This window comes from Tenrec ecaudatus, chromosome 3 (genome assembly GCF_050624435.1).
Source record: "Tenrec ecaudatus isolate mTenEca1 chromosome 3, mTenEca1.hap1, whole genome shotgun sequence".
NCBI classification, from domain to species: domain Eukaryota; kingdom Metazoa; phylum Chordata; class Mammalia; order Afrosoricida; family Tenrecidae; genus Tenrec; species Tenrec ecaudatus.
In genome coordinates this window covers 23,629,254-23,653,696 of record NC_134532.1, presented here as the reverse complement: position 1 = coordinate 23,653,696, position 24,443 = coordinate 23,629,254, and the positions used below count along the sequence as shown (strand labels likewise).

The window sequence follows — 24,443 nt, the reverse complement described above, 5'->3', positions numbered from 1 at the left end:
ATGTGCAAGGATATTTGGAAGACAGCTATTTGGCCAACTGACTGGACAATATTTGTGCCCATTGCAAGGGAGTTGATCCCATAAAATGGTCAAACTATAGAATGCTATCACTGATATTTCAAGCAAGTAAGACATTCCTTAAGACCATCCAACAAAGTTTCCAGCAGCATATTGACAGGGAACTGCCAGTAGTTCAGACCAGAGCCAAGAGGATGTGGAAAAAGACATAGCATTCCTGATATCAGATGGATCATGGCTCAAAGCAGAGAATAAGATAAAGAAGTTTATGTGTGTTTCATTGACAATGCAAAGACATTCAACTGTGTGGATCATAATAAACTGTGGATACCCTTGACAATGAGGAGAATTCCAGAATATATCATTGTGCTCATGTATCAACCAGGTAATATGTTGTGGTTTAAATTCAGGATGGGTGGACTCACTCACTCACACACTCACTCACTCAGTCTTTCACTCACTCTCTCATTCACTAAGTCACTCATTCACCCTCTCACTCTCACACTCACTCACTAACTCACTCTCATTCACTCATTCACTCACTCACTCACTAACTCTCTCACTCACTCTCACTCTCTCTCACTAACTCACTCTCTCATTCACCCTCTAGCTCACTCACTCTCAAGAAAAATAAAGCATAGTGATGATTCATGAAAACAATATGTAATTTTAGAGTGTGAAATATTTATTTCTAATTAGAAATAAATGGAATTTTGTCTTGAGGCATGGGTAACAGTTTTGATATAACAACAATAAACTACATGGCTATATTTTATGACACTTTGCACAAAAAGCCAACGTCTTGGTTCCTAAGACCATCAGAAATATGTGTTCAACCCCCAAAGGAGTCAGGACCCACAGGTTGAGAATGACTGACATACATGCTGACCTCCTAGAAGCCCACCCCCACCCTCATTTGCTTCTCTCCAAGATCACTGTAATTAAAATGAAAGCCTGTCATCCTCAAGGAGGGCCACAGCCCAGAGAGCAGCCAGCCAGTGGCTGAGCAGGCTGCTTCCCAGGCCCTACTCAGAATAATGCCTTCATTCATGACCACAGCGATCTTATTCAGGGCCGTGATGAACTGAATGGAGAGAAGGAAAAAAATTCAGAACGGGTGTATGTCAAGGTTGTATCTCTTGACTGCACATGTTCAGTCTGTGTGCTGAGCAAGTGATCACAGTAGTTAGAGTAGATGAGGAGGAATGTGGCACCAAGTTCGGAGAAAAGCTTATTAACAACCTCTGATATCCAGATGATACAACCTTCCTTGATGAAAGTGAGCAATTGAGACACCTGGATCATGGATTCTGGCCTTCAGTTTGGATTCAAACTCAATGTAAAGAAGAAAACAATCCTCATAATTGGACCAAAAGCTTACATCATGATAGATGAAGAAAAAGTTGATGTCATATATTTTGTCTTGCTTGTATCCACAACCAAATGCTCATGGGAGCAGCAATCAATAAATCAATAAAACGTATTGCATTAGGTAAATCTGCAGCACTGAAGGGTAAGGTTGCTGCTTTGAGGACAAAAATATGCCTGACCAAAGCCATGGTTTTCTCCATTGTCTCATATGCATATGAAAGTTGGACATTGACTAAGGAAGACCAATAAAGAATCGATGCATTTGAATTATTGTACTGAAGAAAAATATTCAAAGTACCATGGAGTACTATGAAAAAAATATTCAATGGACCATGGATTGCTAAAAGGACAAACCAGTCTGTGTTGGAAAAATGCAGTCAGAATGCTCCTTAGAGGCATGGACGACAATACTTTGTCTTAGATACTTTGGACACATTGCCAGGAGAAACTAATCCCTGAGAAGGACATCATGTTTGGTAAAGTGGAAGGGCATCAAAAAGAGGAAGGCCCTCACTGAGATGGATTGACACAGGCTGTAACAACAGACGCAAACATAGAATGTGAAGGTGGTCAAGGACCAGGCAATGCTTTGTTTTGATATATAGAGGCCACTCAATAGCACCTATTAACATTAAACCAAGAGTTTAAACTAAAAGGAACTTCCTTTATCTTGTAGTTTGCATCTTGAAGCACTCAGACTAGCATGCACTTTTTTTTACAAATGTCTTAATAATATGAATATTTTGCATCATCAATTATGAACCCCATAGCAACCATGAATTAGATGACATTGCTGAACCAGGAGGAAGGAAATAAATGAAAAAACAGTAGGAGGAAAGGAGATGCCAGGTCATAGTTATCTCTGACAGGGACACTTAGGAGATAAAAGAGTCAGATGTGAACGTCATTTTCCACTGACATGTTACTGACGCTGAACCAGTTGCTGTGGACTCCCACCAGAAACCCTGATGGTGTGCTAATTGAGGAAAACTAACGGGATCACTACACTGCCTCTGATATCTTGGAAACAACTCAACAGAACTGTTTCTATCTTTCAGCTACTAGTCTAGTGCTTAACTGTTTTCTTAACCCAGGGACTTGAGATGCCCTGAAGGAGGTTGGAAAAGTCTCCCCGGGTTTCCCTGGGGTTCCTCAAACAATGATCAAGGAAATCTCTGGCAACATTTCCCAGGATGTGAGACAGGCTCCTTTCTCTGCATGCAACAGTACTTTCTCCTGTTCTTTTGACTTTTGACTTCAGAGATATCAGCAGCAGACAAACTGTCACAACAATCGGAGATTCCCTGAGGGAAACTGTGAGATGGAGAAGAATCACTAGGGCACAACAGGAAACCAGTCTGGAAACTATTCCTCTGCACCTGCTCCTGGGTCTGTATCCTATGATTGGTGGGTCCTGGGCGCCCCCTGTAGTCCAGCTCCATCCGGGCAGGGAAGATTTATGTCGGGGACACATGATTTCCTCTCAGGATCTTTCTCACAGAGAAATAGATGGCTTTGTCTTGGAGTTCCAGGCTGTCCATGTGCAGATACAGCGTGTTCTTGGCATTGTGTCTGGAAATGAGGAATCTGCCCTCCATGGAGTCTGCATAGTGTGTATACCATGATAGATGTATTTATACAAGAGAGTTGAGAAAAGGTTACATACTGATGTGTTTTCCTCCTCCCCTTTTTGGGTCACTGGCTTCATTCCACAGGAAATTAAAGTATTTTCCTTTGTTTCTCATGTCTAAGTGCATAACCAGTAAATAAAGAAAGGATTCAGTTGCTATTCTGGGTCACTGCCTCAGTGCAGCACAGCCCCCATCTCCCCAGGTTTTGTGACACTCTCAGGATGTGGACTTCACACTGTGTCTCTTGCACAGTAATAGGTGGCAGTGTCCTCAGACTTCAGGCTGCTCATCTGTAGATACGCTGTGCTGACTGAGGTATCCAAGGAGAAGACATAGCCTTGTGTGAAGCCCTGGGGATATGTTGGTTTCCCAGAGTTAGTGTTGATCCAGCCCATCCACAGAAGGCCTTTTCCTTGCACCTGCCGCACCCAATGAATCCTAAAGCTAGTGAAGGGCTATCCAGAAGTCCTGCAGGACACCTTGCCAGACTCTTCTGGTTTCTTCACCTCGGCTCCAGACTGCACCAGCTGGATCTGGGCATTTGCACCTGTGAAGAAGTGAAACAGAAGATGAGTGCTCTGGAGCTACCGTAGCATCCTCCCCATCCCAGGATCTTGCTAGTTACCTAGGGCAACTGCCAGTGGGAAAAGGAAACTCCATAGCCACTCCATGACGAGTGGACTTTGGTCTTGATGGTTTATGTGTAACCTATATGGCAATGTCCTCGATGAGTGGTGTCTATGGGGAGATGATGTCAGCTTTTAACTCTATAATGCACTTGTATTTGCATATAAGATGAGTCCTGGAATGCCCAGTTCCTGTTCTCCATCAGGTATAAGTAGCACGTTACTGGTGAAGAGTATTGAACACGGCATGGATTGCTAGAAGAACAAACAGATATGTTTTAGAAAGACAACCACACTCATACTTAAAAGCAACATGTTTCCTCTGTACTTTGAACATGATACCATAAGGGACCACTCCCTGGAGATGAGCATCATGACAGGAGGGATGTGAAGAGTCAACCCCTATTATTTTATGATGGAACTGTACCATTTCAGAAGAATCTTAGTTAAGAGAATTGTATAGTTTGTTGAGATATAACTTGACCAGAAATATTCCATTGCTGTGACCAATTTCCCCTAACAAAAACAACCACCACAAAGACAGCTTTTACTATGCTGCTGGTATTGTTTCAGATTAAATCTACCAAAAGTCAAATTATTGAAAATATATTTTAAAAATCTGTTTTATCCACATTTGTGCTTATGATCCGTGTTCATATCGAGATTTGGGGCAGTGTAAACTTTGATCACAATTATCTTTTATGTTGTATGCTTCCATCGCCGTATACGATCATTTCTGGTTAAAGACTGGGTCTTCAGACCACACCTCTATATTTCTTTTACAAATAGTGCGGTTTCATTGTTCTCATTTATATTCTTAGCCCATTTTGAATTGTTCTTGTTTATGCTGTTGCATAGTCTGAAACATGGATCCTGATATATTTTTTTGCATGTGAATGTCAAATGCTTCCACAACCACTTATTGAAGAAACCCTTCATTGGATGAATTTATCACCCTTTTAGAAAATCAGTTTACATTAGATGTATATGTGTATTTTTGTACCTTTATTTTTATTACATTGGTCGCTATGGAATCTCCAAGTAAAGCAAATGAATAAGTACTGCACTGCTAACCAAACAGTTATTGATTCAAACTCTCCCAGCAGTGACATGGAAGTCAGGCTTAGCAAATTAATCCCCAAGGATCTTAAAGGTCTCAGTCTTTAAAACATAAAAAACATTTAAAAAATCAGTTCTACTATGCACACAATGAGTCACAGTGAGTCAGGATCATCTCCATGGAAACTAAATCTACACCTGGTTGTTTTTGTTTGTTTTATAAAAATTACTATGAGCATATAAAAACCGTGGAGGTACTTGTGGTTAGGACATTGGATGTCTATAATCCAGCAACTGGGGAAAACTTAAATCATTTATCCCATGGAGGTTTACATTCCAGAAAACAGTATATCAGATTCCTAGGAGTTGGGATGCATTCGATCATAGAAGATTTATGACTTCATAGTATGACTTGAGTCATGAAGCATATCCCCTCCCATTTTGTGGACTTAGTTTAACAGCCCATAACTGAAATATGTCACATGAAGTGCAAGTTTCCTTTTTCACAAAAATGTAACCAGTGAATTAATTAAAGTCGGCAAACAATTTGTCCTGTCCGTGTCTGGGAGGCTGGCCCCAGCACCATAAATTAAGTGGATTCCTGTCCTTCCCCGAAAAGAATTTGTTCCAAAGGACATTGACTCTGCAGCTCCGGGAGATGAACATATCTGATCAGAGCACATGGGAGAAGATGAAGGGGCAGGAGGAGAAAGTGGAGCACAGCCTGGCCCACCAGGCCATGATGATGATGTTCCTGAGTAGAGCAGCCAGTCCACAGAGAGAACAACATGGCTGGCCCCACTATGAGAAATGATGCCAATCAGTGACTAAGGGCGATACAGGGAACAGCACTGGAGACAGAGTGTGGGAATTGCACCTGACCTGATCCCACCACACCGAGGCAAATCACTGGGGGAGTGCAGAGGAACAGCAAGGGAATGGAGTGGCAAGGTCCCCAGGGGATGCTGAAAGTGGACTTTGGAGCCAGGGCATGGTGCCCCAACAGACTGGACTGGAAAACGCTCCTAAGGGACAGCAAACGATCCCTGAACTAACTACAAGCTTCTGTCTTGTGAACTGTTTTGCTCTGTTCTTTGTCAGTGGTTTGTTTTTGGTGTTTTGTTGTCTGGTTGTATACTGTTGCTTTGTTTTCCTCTGTCTTGTTTTCGTGCATGTTAGTGTCTCCACAGGTCTGTCTGAATAGGACAGGCTGGATGAACTATCTGGAGGAAAAACAACGGGACCGACAGTTCCGGGGGGACTTGGGGTGGGGGGGAAACGGGGGGTAAGGAAGGGGTGTTAACAAACCCAGGGACAAGGAAAAAACATGGGACCCCAAATGGTAGAGAAGGGGGAGTGGCAGGCCTGGTGGGAAGTGATCAAGGGTAAGGTTGCTTAGAGAAGAGGTATACACTAGCCCAGGTGGCGACGAAGCATGGTAGTAGGGCAGGAGGAAAGTCAAGGGAGATGGGGGAAAGAGCTAGGAGTCAAAGGGCATTCATGGAGGTCTAGACAAAGACATGTACATGCAAATATATATAGGGGGATGGGGAAATAGATCTATGTGTCTATATTTATAGGTCAAGTATTAAGGTGGCGGAAGGACCTTGGGCCTCTACTCAAACACTCCCTCAATGCATGAATACCTTCTTTTATTAAATTGGAACTCTATGATGCTCACTCTCCCGACACAACGGCTGGAGCCAAAGTGGGTGAACAAGTAAATGTGGTGAAGAAAGCTGATGGTGCCCGGCTATCAAAAGAGATAGTGACTGGGGTCTTAAAGGCTTGAAGATAAACGGGCGGCCATCTGGCTCAGAAGCAGCAAAGTCCACATGGAAGAACACACCAGCCTGTGTGATCGAGTGGTCCCGAAGGGATCAGTTACCAGGCATCAAAAACAAAAAATCATATCATTGACTGCACACCTCCATGATAGGATCGCTGAAGACAAATGGGTGCATAAGCAAATGTGGTGAAGAAAGCTGATGGTGCCCGGCTATCAAAAGAGAAAGTGTCTGGGGTCTTAAATGCTTTGGGGTGAATGGGCGGCCATCTAGGTCAGAGGCAAAAAGGCCCACATGGAAGAAGCACACCGGCCAGTGCGATCACGACAAGGGACCAGGTATAAGGCATCATGCAAAAAAAAACAACGATATAAGTGTGTGTATGTATGTGTATATATGTGTATATGTATATGTATATATATACCATATTAAATGAAGGGGAAGTACAGAGTGGAGACCCAAGGCCCAAGTGTCGGCCAATGGAGATCCCCTCATAGAGGGGTTTAGGAGAGGAGATGGGTTAATTAGGGTGTGAGGTAGTACCGATGAAGAACACAGCTTTCCCCCAGATCCTGGATACTTGCTCCCCCCAACTACCATGATCTGAATTCTACCTTGCAGGCCTGGATAGGACAGAGGCTGTACACTGGTACATATGAGGGTTGGAGGTACAGGGAATCCAGGGTGGATGATACCTTCAGGACCAAGGGTGTGAGGGACGATGCTGGGAGAGTGGAGGGTGAGTGGGTTGGAAAGGGGGAACTGATTACAAGGATCCACATGTGACCTCTTCCCTGGGAGAGGGACAGCAGAGAAGGGGGGAAGGGAGACTCCGGATAGGGCAAGATATGACAAAATACCGATGTATAAATTACCAAGGGCACATGAGGGGAGGGGGAAAGGGGAGGGAGGGGAAAAAAAGAGGACCTGATGCAAGGGGCTTAAGTGGAGAGCAAATGCCTTGAGAATGATTGGGGCAGGGAATGTATGGATGTGCTTTATACAATTTTTGTATGTATAAGTATGGATTGTGATAAGAGTTGTAGGAGTCCCTAATAAAATGTAAAAAAAAGAAAAGAGGAGAAAAAAATGATTAGGGCAAAGACTGTACAGATGTGCTTTATACAATTGATGTATGTATATGTATGAACTGTGATAAGAGTTTTATGAGCCCCAATAAATTGTTAAAAAAATTTTTTTATTTCTTCTTTAGAATGAGGACGGTAAATAGACTGCACCATGGCAGAAGGGGGAAAACCTGCCTTTCAGGTGGCCCTCTTGTAATGCTGTGAGACAGAATGTTTTCTCCCTTTAATATACAACTTTTGAATTCACAGATATCAGGAATAGGCACAGAATTAATTTTAAAAATAGAGAAAGATTCCCTAGGGAAGCTGTGGATGTAGAAGAATCACTGATTACAAAAGGAAGCCAGCCCTGAAGCACTCAGCACCTGCTCCTGATGTTAATCCTGTGCTCTGTGTGTCCTGCGCGCCCCCTGCTGCCCAATCTCTCCCCTGCAGGGAAGGTTTGTGTCTGGGCTCATACTAACTTCCCCTCCCTCTACTCCTTGCACAGTAATACATGGCCGTGTCTGCAACAGTCATCATGGAGCTCAGCTGCAAGAACTGATTCTTTGTTGTGTCTCTAGTGATGGATAATCGACTTTGGAAGGACAGGATATCTTTTGCATTACCATCAGAGCATTTGAGTCCCACACACCACGTTCCCTTTACCAGCGTCTGGAGGATTTAAGACCATCAGTAACCACTGGTGGTGGAGTAACAAGGGACAGGGCCATTAGGGAGAGCTTTGGGAGGGTTGCACCGGTCCTGGACCTGATTCCTGTAGCTGCACCTCAGACAAGACACCTTGACACAGAGAGAGTTGGCCTTTCTGTCACTATCATCCCCTATAGACCTGGCCTGATATTGAGAGCTTCACTTTGTGGGAACTGTCAGCAGGCACAGGAGAACATCCAGCAATATCATATTTAGACAACTTTATTTGAAGAGAACTGAATGCCTTCACAGCTGGACAGGAGAATTCCACCCTAGGCCTTGAAGCATAATGTGCAATGTGGGGGAACCCTGGACTTATCAATGGAGAAGGACTGATTTCAGGCTCCACTCTTTGTTCTATGGCCACCATGAGGTAATTTTTATTTCAGTCTGTAATGAGAGAGAATTGTTATTAAGATGTGTATGGTAAAGGTCAAAGGAAAACCAACTATTCCTAAGTCCAGGGTTCTTACCATCCTGCCCCCTACGGCTCTTCTCTTGCCTTGGACTCCAATATATCTTGTGCATTTCTGAGTGAACAGGATCTAGTTCTTGAAAGGATCAGGGGATCTTCATTACCTCATACTTTCCCAAACCCATATTCTTTCCTGACACTCGGGGATCTCTTAATCTACTTACTCCAAGTTCTTGGGGGGAATTTTTTGGATCGTGAGCATCACAAACCAACACCATTCCAACAAAAATAAACATAAATACGACACCCAGTTCCTGTTTATGTTAGTCTGGATAGACTAGAGAAACAAATCCACAGAAACCCATATGTACATATACATATATGAGAGTTTTATATAAAGGGTAAGTGTTCATTAAGAACGCATGTCAACCCAGGGCTGTCCAAACCCATAAGTCTGAAACTAGTCCATATTTGACACTGATCAACAAAGTCCTACTCAATCTCACAAAACACACGCAATGATGCCGACTTCAGGAGGAAAGCTGAATCAGTGAGCGTGTAAACAGCTCAGCGCTCGCAGGGGTCTCCACACGGCTGATCCAGCATCCATGGCTGCATCCGGGTAGGTCCATGTGGCTTCTCCTCAGGGATGTCTTGCAGGAAGTGAGCCTTTCCAGCTAAAGCAAGGAACTAGCTAAGGCAGTTGCACCCTGGTCCAACCATAAGAGAGCAAGAGACCTGAGCACAAGAAAGCCAAGGCTCACTGAGCCATTTATCTCTCCGTCCTTCAATTAAGCTCACATATGTTTATGGGCCAGGTTGGTGCAATAAACGTTAAGTATCGCACTGATCTACATCCAGTCTCAGCTTTGTTAAATAAATTAAAGTGAACTACATATGTATCTCACCAGACAAAGCAAGGTCTTAAGTCTATAACCTTTCAGCTATCTCTGAGAAGGGACTATTGGTTTACTCGAGAGCACCCAATATAACACTATTCCAGTCGTATTGATTCTTAAATTGGCCAGGTCTGCCAGAGCAGTGAGCAAGAAGTCAACATTTACCAGAAGGGGCAGAGTAGGAATAAGGGCCAAAACCTGTAAGTCAGATCTTCAATGGAAAGACACCTGCTGAAGACTGAACAGAGACTCTGGATTCAAATGTTGGCCTGTGCTTCCTACAGGCAACAGGGCCTCAGCATTTGGAGAATGACCATGGACACTTTTAAATGCCCTTTACCCAAGTGACGCTGGTACATCTGAAATGTCAGCATCCTCAAATTCAGTCTCTCCATTTATGCTCTGGACACAGCACTCTAATTGCTGCTTACCCAAACTCACAGATTAAGCTTTATGGAAAATTGTTCATATTATTGACAATTAAGAAGTAGTAACTCAAAACAAGCCTTTTAAAGCTAATTTCCAAGTGTTTCCCTTTTCATTTCTCTTTTTAATACCCTAGGTCTCAAAAATGGTCCAGAGTTAGAGTTGGTCTCCCTCACTCATTTTCTGCTTGGCTATAACCACTGTATTATATCACAACTAACCAAATTTAAGCCAAATTCATCTGGACTTCTCTGAGCCAGATGCTGTTGAGGGGAATAAGTAACTGCTTTGACAGAAAGAGCCATGGATTTTTATCAATACCCAGATATTTAAACACAGTCATGTTTGTGTGTGTCATTGAGAAATTGCGGGATTGGTTCCTTTTTACACACAGGCTGGAATGGCATCACTTGATACTGGTCTTTTCAACAAAGTGCCATCTTATGCCATCTGCTGGGGGTTGTCTGACCAACTTAAACACCAGACTGTGTGTATCTGCCAACTAGTCCAGGTCACCTTCATCTCTAAATGTGATGATCATGATTGTCTCAGATAAGTTCATGACAGGGATCATGAAATCTGAAGTGTAAATCTAATGACAGTATCCCTCTGAATTGAATGCTCTTATTAAGCATGCTACAAATACTCTTTTCCCCACTAATTACAGTTAATTTATTTACTTATTTTAGTGGGGGCTAATACAACTCTTAAAGCAACCCATATAGCCATCCATTGTTTCAATCACATTTGTACATATGTTGCCATCATCATTCTCAGAACATTTGCTTTCTGCTTGAGCCCTTGGTATCAGCTCCTCATTTTATTCTCCTCCCTCTCTGCTACTCCCTCCCTCATGAACCTTTACTAATTTTTAAATTATAATTATTTAGTCATATCTTATACTGTCCAATGTCTCTCTTCACCTAATTAGTGCTGTCAGTCTCCAGGGAGGAGGTTACATGTAGATCCTTGTAATCCTTTCCATACCACCTTCCCTCCACCCTCCCAGTATCGCCAATCTCAACACTGATCCTGAAGGGATCATCTGTCCTGGATTCCCTGTGTTTCTAATTCCTATCTGTACCAGTGTATATCCTCTTGTCTAGTCAGATTTGTAAGGTAGAATTGGAATCATGATAGTGGGGATGGGGGTTGGGGAAATGAAGCATTTAGGAACTAGAGGAAAGTTGTATGTTTCATCGTTGCTACACTATGCCCTGACTGGCTCATCTCCCTGTGACCCTTCCATAAGGGGATATCCAATTGCCTGCAGATAGGCTTTTGGTCTCTACTCCTCACTCCCCCTCATTCATAATGATATGATTTTTTGTTCTGATGATGCCTGCTACCTAATCTCTTCGACACCTAGTGATAACACAGGCTGGTGTGCTTCTTGCTTGTTGGCTTTGTTACTTTTGAGTTAGATTGCAGCTTGTTTACTTTCAAGCCTTTAAGAGCCTAGATGCTGTACCTTGTGATAGATGGGCACCATCATCTTTCTTCACCACTTTTGCTTATGCACCCATTTGTCTTCAGCAATCATACTGGGAAGGCAAGCACCCAGTGGTATGATTTTTTTGTTCTTTGATGTCTGATATCTGATCCCTTCACACAGGCTGGGGTGCTTCTTACATGTGGACTTTGTGCTTCTGAGCCTGATGGCTGATTGTTTACCTTCAAGTCGTTAAGATCCTGGATGCTATATCTTTTGATAGCCGTGCTCCATCAGCTTTCTTCACCACATTTGCTTATTCACCTGCTTAGTCTTCAGTCATCAAGTTAAGAAGTTGAGCATCACAGAATGCCAGTTTAACAGAACATAGTATTCGTTCATTGAGGAAGTACTTGAGTGGAGGCCCAATGTCCATCTGCTACTATTAAGTAAACCTATAAATATATGCACATAGATCGATTTCCCCATCCTCATATATAAATATATTTACATACATGTATGCCTTTATTTAGACCTCTACAAATGCCCTTTGACTCCTAGCTCTTTCCTCTATTTTCTTTGACTTTCCTCCTGTCCCACTATCATGCTCACCCTTCATTTGGGTTTCAGTAATTCCTCTCAGTCACATTACCCTTAATCGTGCCCTAACAGGCCTCTGACACCCTCCTCACCACCAATTTGGATCACTATGTTGTTCCCTTGACCCTGGATTTGTTAACCCCACTACTTTTCCCCCCACCTCCTCCTCTTCCATGTCTCCCTGGAACTGTCTGTCCCATTGTTTTCTCCTCCAAATTGTTCATCCAGCCTATCTTATTTAGACAGACCTGTGGAGATAATAACATGCACAAAAACAAGACAGAGCCAAACAAAGCAATACAAGAAAGCAAAACAACAACAATAAAAAGCCAATGACAAAACAACAACAAGGGAAAACCTGTGTTTGTTGGCCTTTAGGAGTGCTTTCTGGTTGATTCTGATGGGGTGCCAAGCGCTGGCCCCAAAGTCTGTTTTTGGTATTCTCTGGGCACTCTGTTGCTCCGTTCCCCTTGCTGTTCTGTTGCACACCCTTAGTGTTTTGCCTCCATGTAGTGGGATCAGATCAGGTGAAATTCCCACTCTGTGTCTCCAGTGTGGCCCCTGTAGGGCTATGAGTCAGTGCGGGATGTCGTGTCTCATAGTGGGGCCAGACATATGGTCTTCTCTATGGATTGGTTGCTCTGAGCGGGAATATCGTCCTCCAGGCCTAGTGGGCCAGGATGTACTCCACTATCTATCTTCCTCCCCCTTCATTTGCTCCTGTGTTCTCTGCAGGGAAATGTCCTTCTCCCTGAGCTGCAGCTTCAGTGCTGTCCACTGAAATAAATTCTTCTGGGGGCTGCAAATATTCTTAATAAGCTGTAAAGTTTTTCCTGGACTATGGAAATCAACACCTTGAGCTTTACACTCAATGCATGGGTTTCATTTCCACTGTCCCAAGCCACAGGGTGATATTTGGTCAGTCAATTATCCAGTTGCCCTTATTACTTTCCCATTTGGAATTTGTAGAGTAATATGGGCCCAATGAAAGGGCAGTCATATTTATTCCACTTTTTTTCGTGGCTGTCCTATTATTTTTAATTTTAAAAATTTATTAGGGGCTCATACAATTCTTATCACAGTTCATACATATACATACATCAATTGTATAAAGCACATCTGTACAGTCTTTGCCCTAATCTTTTTTTCTCTTTTCTTTTTTTACATTTTATTAGGGACTCATACAACTCTTATCACCATCCATACATATACATACATCAATTGTATAAAGCACATCCATACATTCCCTGCCCCAATCATTCTCAAGGCATTTGCTCTCCACTTAAGCCCCTTGCATCAGGTCCTCTTTTTTTCCCCTCCCTCTCCTTTCCCCCCTCCCTCATGTGCCCTTGGTAATTTATACCTCGTTATTTTGTCATATCTTGCCCTATCCGGAGTCTCCCTTCCCCCCTTCTCTGCTGTCCCTCTCCCAGGGAAGAGGTCACATGTGGATCCTTGTAATCAGTTCCCCCTTTCCAACCCACTCACCCTCCACTCTCCCAGCATCATCCCTCACACCCTTGGTCCTGAAGGTATCATCCACCCTGGATTCCCTGTACCTCCAGTCCTCATATCTACCAGTGTACAGCCACTGTCCTATCCAGGCCTGCAAGGTAGAATTCAGATCATGGTAGTTGGGGGGAGCAAGTATCCAGGATCTGGGGGAAAGCTGTGTTCTTCATCGGTACTACCTCGCACCCTAATTAACCCATCTCCACTCTTAAACCCCTCTATGAGTGGATCTCCATTGGCCGACACTTGGGCCTTGGGTCTCCACTCTGCACTTCCCCCTTCATTTAATATGGTATATATATACATATACACATATATACACATACATACACACACTTATATCGTTGTTTTTTTTTTTTTGCATGATGCCTTATACCTGGTCCCTTGTCGTGATCGCACTGGCCGATGTGCTTCTGCCATGTGGGCTTTTTTGCTTCTGAGCTTGATGGCCGCTTGTTCACCTTCAAGCCTTTAAGAAACCCAGACACTATCTCTTTTGATAGCCGGGCACCATCAGGTTTCTTCACCACATTTGCTTATGCACCCATTTGTCTTCAGCGATCCTATCATGGAGGTGTGCAGTCAATGATATGATTTTTTTGTTCTTTGATGCCTGGTAACTGATCCCTTCGGGACCACTCAATCACACAGGCTGGTGTGTTCTTCCATGTGGACTTTGTTGCTTCTGAGCTAGATGGCCGCTTGTTTATCTTCAAGCCTTTAAGACCCCAGTCACTATCTCTTTTGATAGCCGGGCACCATCAGCTTTCTTCACCACATTTACTTGTTCACCCACTTTGGCTCCAGCCATTGTGTCGGGAGAGTGAGCATCATAGAGTTCCAATTTAATAAAAGAAGGTATTCATGCATTGAGGGAGTGTTTGAGTAGAGGCCCAAGGTCCTTCCGCCACCTTAATACTTGACCTATAAATATAGACACATAGATCTATTTCCCCATCCCCCTATATATATTTGCATGTACATGTCTTTGTCTAGACCTCCATGAATGCCCTTTGACTCCTAGCTCTTTCCTCCATCTCCCTTGACTTTCCTCCTGCCCTGCTACCATGCTTCATCGCCACCTGTGCTAGAGTATACCTCTTCTCTAAGCAACATTACCCTTGATCATATCCCACCAGGCCTGCCACTCCCCCTTCTCTACCATTTGGGGTCCCATGTTTTATCCTTGTCCCTGGGTTTGTTAACACCACTTCCTTACCCCCCCTACCCCCCCACCCCAAGTCCCCCAGGAACTGTCGGTCCCGTTGTTTTTCCTCCAGATAGTTCATCCAGCCTGTCCTATTCAGACAGACCTGTGGAGTCACTAACATGCACGAAAACTAGACAGAGGAACACAAAACAACAGTATACAACCAGACAACAAAACAACCAAAACAAGCCACTGAAAAAGAACAGAACAAAACTGTTCACAAGAGAAAAGCTTGTAGTTAGTTCAGGGATCGTTTGCTGGCCCTTAGGAGCGTTTTCCAGTCCAGTCTGTTGGGGCACCACGCCCTGGCCCCAAAGTCCACTTTCAGCATTCCCTGGGGACCTTGCCACTCCATTCCCTTGCTGTTCCTCTGCACTCCCCCAGTGATTTGCCTCGGTGTGGTGGGATCAGGTCAGGTGCAATTCCCACACTGTGTCTCCGGTGCTGTCCCCTGTATCGCCCTTAGTCACTGAGGGGCATCATGTCTCATAGTAGGGCCAGCCATGTTGTTCTCTCTGTGGACTGGCTGCTCTACTCAGGAACATCATCATCATGGCCTGGTGGGCCAGGCTGTGCTCCACTCTCTCCTCCTGCCCCTTCGTCTGCTCCCGTGTGCTCTGATCAGATATGTCCATCTCCCGGAGCTGCAGAGTCAATGTTGTCCTTTGGAACAAATTCATTTCGGAGGAGGGGCAGGAATCCACTTAATTTATGATGCTGGGGCCAGCCTCCCAGACCTCTCCACTTGTTCCCTCCTCCATGCTGGGATATTGCATTCACACCTTGCGACACTGGGTTGAAGTCTGGTCCCACTTTCCCTGTGGAGATATAAACAAAACCCTCCCCTTGGGTGGATTAATGCCCCATGACCCCACTACCCTTTTCTTCCTTATATTCATCCTTTTGTTTTCCTTTCTCCACCTCCTCCACCATTGTCTACCATGTACATCCCTGGTTTTGGTCTGGTCTCTTCCATACTACACCGTCTTCACCCCTAACATGTTTGTACACAGTAGCTTTTTTCCCTATGCCACTTTTGCTTTTTAAAAAAAATTTTTTTAATTCTTACCTCAGCGGACTCATGTTGTACTTGTCCTTTTGTGCCTGACTTACTTCGCTTAGCATGATTTCCTCCAGTTCTTCCCATGCTGCTATGTGCCTCATACGTTCATCACTGCTTTTTAGTGATGCATAGTATTCCATTGTATGTATATACCACAGTTTTTTAATCCAATCGTCAGTTGATGGAAATTTGGGTTGCTTCCAACTCCTTGCAATTGTGAACTGTGCCGCAATGAACATTGGAGCACAGATGTCTGGTCTTGGTTTGTTTCTTGCCTCTTCTGGGTATATGCCCAGTAGGGGGATTGCTGGGTCATATGGTAACTCTATTTCCATCTGTCCATCTGTTTTAGGTATCGCCAGATTGATTTCCATAGTGGCTGTACGTACTTACAGTCCCACCAGCAGTGGATGAGAGTTCCTGTCTCCCCACAGCCCCTCCAACACTTGTTGCTTTCTGATTTTTTGAATTGGGCTACCTTTGAGGGTGTCAGGTGGTACCTCATTGTTGTTTTAATTTGCATTTCTCTTATGGCTAAAGATTGGGAACATTTTCTCATTTGTTTGTTGGCCGTTCGGATTTCTGCCACTGTGAAACTTCTGTTCAAGTCCTTTGCCCACTTTTCAAGTTGGCTATTGGTTTTTTTCTTTTTGGAAGCTAGCAGAGTATTGTAGATTTTAGTAATAAGGCCTTTGTCTGATGTGTCATTGCTAAAGATGTTTTCCCAGTCTGTGGACTCTCTTATTACTCTCTTGGTGAATTCTTTAGATGTACACAAGTGTTTTATCTTCAGTATATCCCATTTGTCGATTTGTGCCTCCTCTGTGTTTGTGTCTTTCCCTATTTCTGATAGCCTGTGTATTCCCTGCGCCAAAGTTCTCAAGTTGGTCCCAATTCCCTCATTGATGGCCCTAATAGTTTGGGGTTTAACTTCAATGTCTGTGATCCACTTTGAGTTTATTCTTGTGCATGGAGTGAGATAAGGGTCCTACTTCATTTTTCTGCATGTGGATATCCATTTATTCCAGCACCACTTGTTAAAGAGGGCATCTGCTTCCCATTTGATATTTTTGGGGCTTTATTCCACTTTTCTACTACTGTAGAGAAATCATGCATAATTCTTCATAGCTTAAAATTAGAACTACTTGGTTATTTCATGACTGTGACTTAAGACATTACGTGAAGAAGAAGGTCTGTTTCTTCCCTGTCCACATGCAGTTTCTCCTTGAGAATCTAATGGGTGAGTGAAGATGGTACTCTCATACATTCACCTCTCTTGCTACTTGAGGCTGTAGGATGAGAGCTATGCCATAGCTAAAGCCAAATTCTTGTTCCATCACTCCTGGACCACCACATTTTCTCCTGAGTGTTCTCCCAATGTAGCTGCTGTGCACCTCGAGAAAGCCAAGGAACAAACTGAAAGTTAGTTTAAAATATATATATATATAGTTTAAATGATATATATTTCATTTAAACTATACTACATGCACAAATTTCAGAGTTTAAATAGTTTCTCAAATTGGCCTCCCTGTTCTCTGACGTGCCAACCTGCAATAGAAGCTGATGAACTATTGAGAAATGCCACGTACCAGAAGATTTCCAAAGAATTAGACTAAGTGTGTGCCTGCGTATATAAACTCTCTAGATATTTATAACCTACATACAATGATAGAACTATTGACATAAGGGTAGAGATTAGTTGTTGAACTATGTGACCTAAATTCACCATCTTGGGCTGTGAATATGGGAGTCATAAGCAGAGAGTTTTATCTCCGCAGGTGTATAAATTCTATAAAAAATTGGGGACCCTATTCCTTGAAAACAAAAGTAAACCAAACAAATTATCTTCATCTTTACTTCTATGGAAATTCTAAGGAGTACAAAACAGATTTGTTAGTTCTTTAAAGCTATGGTGTATTCAGTAATCTTTGCCTATACCATAATTCAAATATACATTAAGTTTTCATTGGTCTCTTAAAAGTCATTGTCAAGATTTCTTATCCCTGATAGGTGATAGAGAATGACATTACTGGGGAAAGCCATAACGTAGTCCCAACCATGACATTAAAATATTCAAAGAGGTTTTTTTTAGAAATTTATTTTACCTTGTAGTAATTACTGACTGCTTCTTGTATTGATATTGATTGTGGATTTAGGTGAAATGAATTCCTTGACTGAAGTAGTTTCTTAGTTTTTGATATTTTTATTGACCCACTTCAGCGGATTAAAGGTTTTATCATGAAATATAAACCACCCTGAAGGCTGTAATCATTGGTATCCATCAGTGAGTGCTAAATATCTCTTCACTTTCAGTCAGCATATTAGTGTCATCTGTGTGTCATAGTCATTGGACTTCTAATGGAAAAACTGTCTATTTTAATTAACCAAGTATTTCTGCTCTCTTCCATAAAGATTTATAGTCACAAAACCTTATACAGCATGGCTGTGTGTCAGAATAGACTTAATGACATTGAGTTATGGGCTGTATGAAAGACACTTCTAAGAAACATAAAGCAAAAATAATGAAAAGGGTATATTTGTAGAAAACTACTGAGATAATGACTTTATATACAAAATATGAACCAAGTTCTTAAAACTCAGTAAATAAAAGTGACAGGAAACTAATTATTTTTAGGTACTATTTTTAATATTGAAGCTATTTGGTTGCTGTGATAATTACCTATCATTTATAATCTTTGTAATGTTCTTGATTCCCCTAATCTCTAACAGTATGGTGCACACTTGTTTTTCTCTGTTAAGGCATAAGGGTAGATAGATGATATATTGACAGATTGACAGAGAGATTGCTTATGTTAGGCCTGGTTGTCTAGAGAATTCAAACCAGTCACTCAAATATGTGTAAGAAATAGCTTTATATGAAGAAGTAATTACATATTGACAAAAACATCCCAGCCCAGTCCAACTCAAGTCCATGAGCCCGATACTATGCCAGAGTTCCTATTTAGACTCATGCACCCACATGCAATGATGCCGAATGCAGGAATATCACATGATGGTAGGTGCAAACTTTTGGGGATCTAATGTCTCTACAGCATAATGATGAAGACACAGAGTTGGGGGTGGCGTGGCATTCCAATGTTGCTCCTTCTGAGAGACCCATGCCCACAAGGAGGTACCATCAGTCTGTGACCTCAGTGACAGGCTAGATTTCATCACATTATATATTTTCAATCTCACATGAAATTATGTAACTACCATACTGATAGTGATAGATAGATGATAGATGATGATAGAGAGATAGATATGACAAATATTTATAGGGATACGTATTTTAACAGTTTTATTAGTACTGCATCCACATGTCATACAATTCAATAATTCAATCATGTCAAGAAGAATTGTGAACTTATCACCACTTTCAATTTTAGAACATTTTCTTTTTCCTTGTACTCATTATTATTCATGAAATTAATTTTTGTAAGTGTAGCAAAAATATACACAAGAAAACACTCTCCAATTACACAATTTCTATATGTAAAATTCAGTGCCATTAATTAAAACATTTCATGTTGTACAAAGATTACTGATATCCTTTTCCAAATTAATCCACAACCATTAACATAAACTCAATGATCCCTAAGCAACAGTGCTTTCTCCTTCAACCATGATAATCATTGGTCAAGTTTGGTTTCTTTCTGCTTGTTTGTTTTAGTAGCAATATTTTTCATACAGTATTCAAATATCACACACTTCTATGTAGAGTTAAATTGCTTTTAAAATGAGTTGCATAGACATCATCACAATCATTTCTAGTGCTTCTTCCCCCCTCCTGCACTTACTGTATGCTCCCCCAATTCCTTCATTGTCCCTGCCTCCCCTTCACACATCCCCAGTAAACCATTGCATTGTCTCTATGCATCTACTTCTGTGCTTCACAATCTGGGAAACCCAACAGAAACCAAAACAAATAGGCAAGAAGAAAATAATACGAATATAAAGATAAAAATAAAGATTAAGAAAGAAAATACCACCAACAATATCTTAAAGGCAAAAAAAAAATCTTAACAGCCAGAGAAGAAATTACTGTAGTGGAAAAAATGAGAAATATTTGAACCTAGAGCAAATTCATGTTGAGTCAAAAGAGGTGACCTGAACAAGTATCATATTATACTATGGTTTGATTTACCATAATCACAATTACAATGATCTCTGGCTGATAGCAAAGCTGTTCTAGACCCTTTCCTGTGTTTAAAGGGGATATGCCAGAGGATTACTCTCACTAGATGGTTTGCAGATGGATTTGGGGTCCCCACTGTCCTACATACTTCTCTATAAATTTTTTGTTTTGTTTTTCATAATTTAAGCTTTGCTGTTTTTCTCTTCATCATATTTTGATTTTGTAATGATCTGTGCATCACACATGCGCTTCTTCCATGTGGACTTAGTTGACATCTCACTTAGATTGATGATCGTTTGAATACAGATAGACCACCTGCTCTGACTTCCCTGCAAGATGCCACTGATCTTCCAGGCAAGACGCTGTTAGAGGACCTGGTCTGACCTGCTCTGATCCTCTTTGCAAGATGTCACTGATCTTCCCTGCAAGATGCTGATATAAGATCAACTCTGATCTTCCTTTCAAAATACTGATAGATGACCTGCTCTGATCTTCCTTGCGAGATGCTGATAGACAATGTCTACCACCCTGGACCAGTGATATTGACTCTTGTGCGGACTGTTCATTTGCTTGATTCTAAGCCCTCACCCTCACTGCTGGCCTCAACCCAGACACAGGGCCACTGGTGGCTGCCAAGTTGGGTAGACAAGCAGTGATTGGGGACTTTGTCATTTTCCTCACGGCCAGTGGGAGGTTGACAAGCAGCCTTATCAGGCACCATTAGCTTTCTTCCTCAAGGTAACATCTTTCCAGTTCTGTAAAGAGGTATTGTTAAAGAAAAAAAAAAGAGGTGTTCTCCTGATACATCCAATGCAATGTAGCTGTTGATCTCTTGACTGTTACTATAACCATTTGGGGTGTTATTTTTGGGGGGCAGGGTTCATAAATTAACCTTTTCTGGAAGGAGTTAAAATTACTCAAACTTAGATTAAGAATGTTGATCAAGGTAGGATTCAGATCATGACAGTGGGGGCAGGGAGAGGAAGCATTTAGGAACTAGAGGAAAGTTGTATTTTTCATCGTTGCTACATCGCACCCTGCCTGGCTCATCTCCTCCCCAAGACTCTTCTGTAAGGGGATGTCCAGTGGCCTACAAAAGGGCTTGCAAGTCTACCTAGACCATGTAGGAAACTGCATATCCCCACACTGGATTAAACCATGTACGACCTTTATGAATTTACTCTCATTTTCCTGCCATACAAACTGCCCTGAGATTTTACTGCCCTTTGTTCCTTTCCCACCAGAGTGTGGCTGCCTTGAACCTTGCTAGGATTGGTGCTCTTTCAGTAGCAGCTGCTATGTTCATTGGTCAATACATGACTGGTGGCATCTCCCACCAGGCGTAAGGTATTCTTCATTAGCATACTTATCTGTTTGATCAGTTGCCCGCCAGTTCTTCCTTATTTAGAGATGCATGAGTATTGGCTACCTCAGCTGTACCTTATTTTACTTGTGATGTAATGGTGCCAGCCCTTCGCTGGCTATTTAAACCTCTGCTCTCAGCTCAATAAATGAGGCTTGATCAGATTCCTGTCTTGCCTCCATCTCTCCGCGCCCTTGCCCATCTTCATTCCCAGTCCCTCTTTCAGGTACCCATGTTGTTGATGTCCCGCGGGACAGGACAAGACCAGAGGATGTACACTGGTACAGGTGGGAACTGGAAACACTGGGAATACAGTGTGGATGATCATCTCAGGACCAGTGGTATGATTGGCAATACTGGGAGGGCCCAGGGAGGGTGGGGTGGAAAGGGCGAACCAATTTCAAGGGTCTACATGTGACCTCTTCCCTCGGGGACAGACAACAGAAAAGTGGGTGAAGGGAGATATGGGACAGAGGAAGATATGACAAAATAATAGTTTGAAAATTATCAAGAGTTCATGAGGGAGCGGGGAGTGGGGAGAAGGGTAAAAATGAGGACCTGATGCCAGGGGCTTGGGTGGAGAGCAATTTTTTTGAGAATGATGAGGGCAATGAATGTACAAATGTGCCTTACACAGTGGATGTATGTACAGATTGTGATAAGAATTTTATGAGCCCCTAATAAAATTATTTTTTAAAAAATGTTGATCAAGTAGGTCCAACCTTGTTCTTTAACCAGCCTGCTTCAGAGCTCTGCGATTGAAACCTGGACTTAAGACTTAGGGGATTGGTGAGCCTTATAGTCCAGATATTTATGATGAGTGTGCATGCCAGAGTCAAAAATAAATTGTGCATTTTTCTAGTAGGCTAACTTGCATGCTAGTTTTATAGGGGCACAAACACACACCCCTGTCAAGTAACTGCCACTTCACAACTCCCTAAGACAATCACTAGGGGTTGAAAAGGGCAATGCCAATGACATCAAACTAGGATATCCGACTAGCCACTTCAGGCTAATGTCTCCCTACTTTATCACAGTTTAGCCTCTTCCCGTCACATTCATTTTGTGTTCCTACCCCAGCAGGCTCCTGGTGGATCAAGTTTCACAAGTGCATGCCAAGATACTAGCTTTCTATCTCTCCCTAGAAGTTCAAACCTATGGGTGAAATGGGGGTGTTATAGTCCGATAATTAGGGAAAAGGGTTACTAAAAATTAAATGTGAAGGGGAAGACATTGTTGCTAGAAAGGTACACAGGTACACAATGCACCAAAAGCATTTATCACACCTCATAATTCTGTAAATTTTTTAAGTAAATTGTAAATGTTTTTATAGCAATGAAACTAGCATAAGAATATTGTAGCATAAAATGTAAAAAAAGAAAAGAGGAGAAAAAATGATTAGGGCAAAGACTGTACAGATGTGCTTTATACAATTGATGTATGTATATGTATGAACTGTGATAAGAATTGTATGAGCCCCTAAGAAATTGTTAAAATTAACAAAAAAAAAAAAAGAATATTGTAGCAAAGAGTTTATTGACTTGGCTTGAAAACATACATTCTTCCTGAAAATTCACCTATTTTGATAACGAATTATGGTGCGCGGGTTCCTCTTCGAAGTCAACCATTCAAAACCTAGGTCAACACTTAACTTAAGCATTGAACTCTCAAGTCTATACAGTAATCCAGGATCATATTTGCCTTTCAGGAACACCTGGAATCCATTCATCCTCTGAGACTAGGAAATACCTGTTTCTATTACACGAAGAAGAGAACCTGACAAAGAGAAGAATGGACTTTATTAATCTAGATTGAGCTCTGTCTTTATTTTATTTTATTTAAATATGGAACGCTTCACGAATTTGTGTGTCATCCTTGCTCAGGGGCCATGCTAATCTTCTCTGTATCATTCCAATTTTAGTATATGTGCTGCCGAAGCGAGCATGAGCTCTGTCTTTAAAACAAATACCTAATCTTCAGCTCAGGGCGCGGGGTGGTCACTCCTAACGGCAAGAAGTGCAAGCCAACACCCTGACATACCTAAGTGATCACTCCTCTTTTGTTTAAGGTTCCAGAAGATTGGCAACACATAACAAAATACAGTCCAGTCTAGGGAGCTAGAAACCTGGGACTGCTGTCTTGTACACTTAAGCATCACAAGGATTTGAACTTCTGAATGGTTGTGAACCAAATCCATTCACCTACCTCCAAATTTCCTGGTGTCTCTGCTGGTTATTTAGAGAGTGCATTGATTTTTATTCCTGAAGCTGGACTACAAAATGGTGAGTACGACAGAAACCTAGGGCATTTGCATTATACAGAGATAAGTCAGATAGGAATCACTGGGAACCTGAGGTTAGATTATAAGGTAAAAGTGTGATGGGCGGGGGACAAGGGATGGAGCTTTCTGAAGCAGTCTATTGCTATCAAGTGCATATGTGGTTCCAAGCACAGGATAACTGTGATGGTCTTCCTTATGTGCCTTGAGGCTTGTTATATAAGGTATCAGCATCCCAGTTTGGACCTTGGTTTTTGAAATGTGCAATAAACTTCCTGAATAGAGTCCGATATAAAGGTCTACCAGAGGACATGAATTCTTAGCTCATCCAGAGTCACCATTGCTTCTTCAGTACACTTTTCTTTATTCCGTCAGGCAGTGACATATTTTCTTTAGATTTTTTTTTTTTGGTTGGTTTTTGTGACCTTTGAGTCTTTTTTTTTTTTTTAATTAGGGAACCCAAGTGGAAGGTGAATTATGAGAGTGACGAGTGCAACGAATGTATAAGAGTGCTTTGCTCATTTGATGTATGCACAGATTGTGATAAGAGCCTTATGAGCCCCAATAAAAAGATTTTTAAAAAAAGAAAGAAAATGATTAGGGCAAAGAATGTACGGATGTGCTTTATACAATTGATGTATGTATATGTATATGTATGGATTGTGATAAGAGTTGTATGAGCCTCTTTAGATTTTTAAAGATGGGAGATTTGGCTCTTACACTGTTGGACGTATCCTCTGACAGCTTCATCAAAAGAATGAGTCTGATTGAAATGTGTCCAGTTGGTCAATAAATTGGAATTCTTATTCCTTATATTTATTTATGTTGATAAAA

The 24,443-nt window shown here is 42.0% G+C and overlaps 1 non-coding gene across 1 annotated transcript; it reads right to left on the bottom strand.

Moving 5' to 3' along the window:
- Nucleotides 1–23,169: 23,169 nt before the first annotated feature.
- On the bottom strand, nucleotides 23,170–23,276 carry LOC142443987 (U6 spliceosomal RNA). Its single transcript, XR_012783684.1, has one exon. It is a non-coding gene; the product is annotated as a U6 spliceosomal RNA (small nuclear RNA).
- Between the last annotated feature and the right edge of the window lie 1,167 nt (nucleotides 23,277–24,443).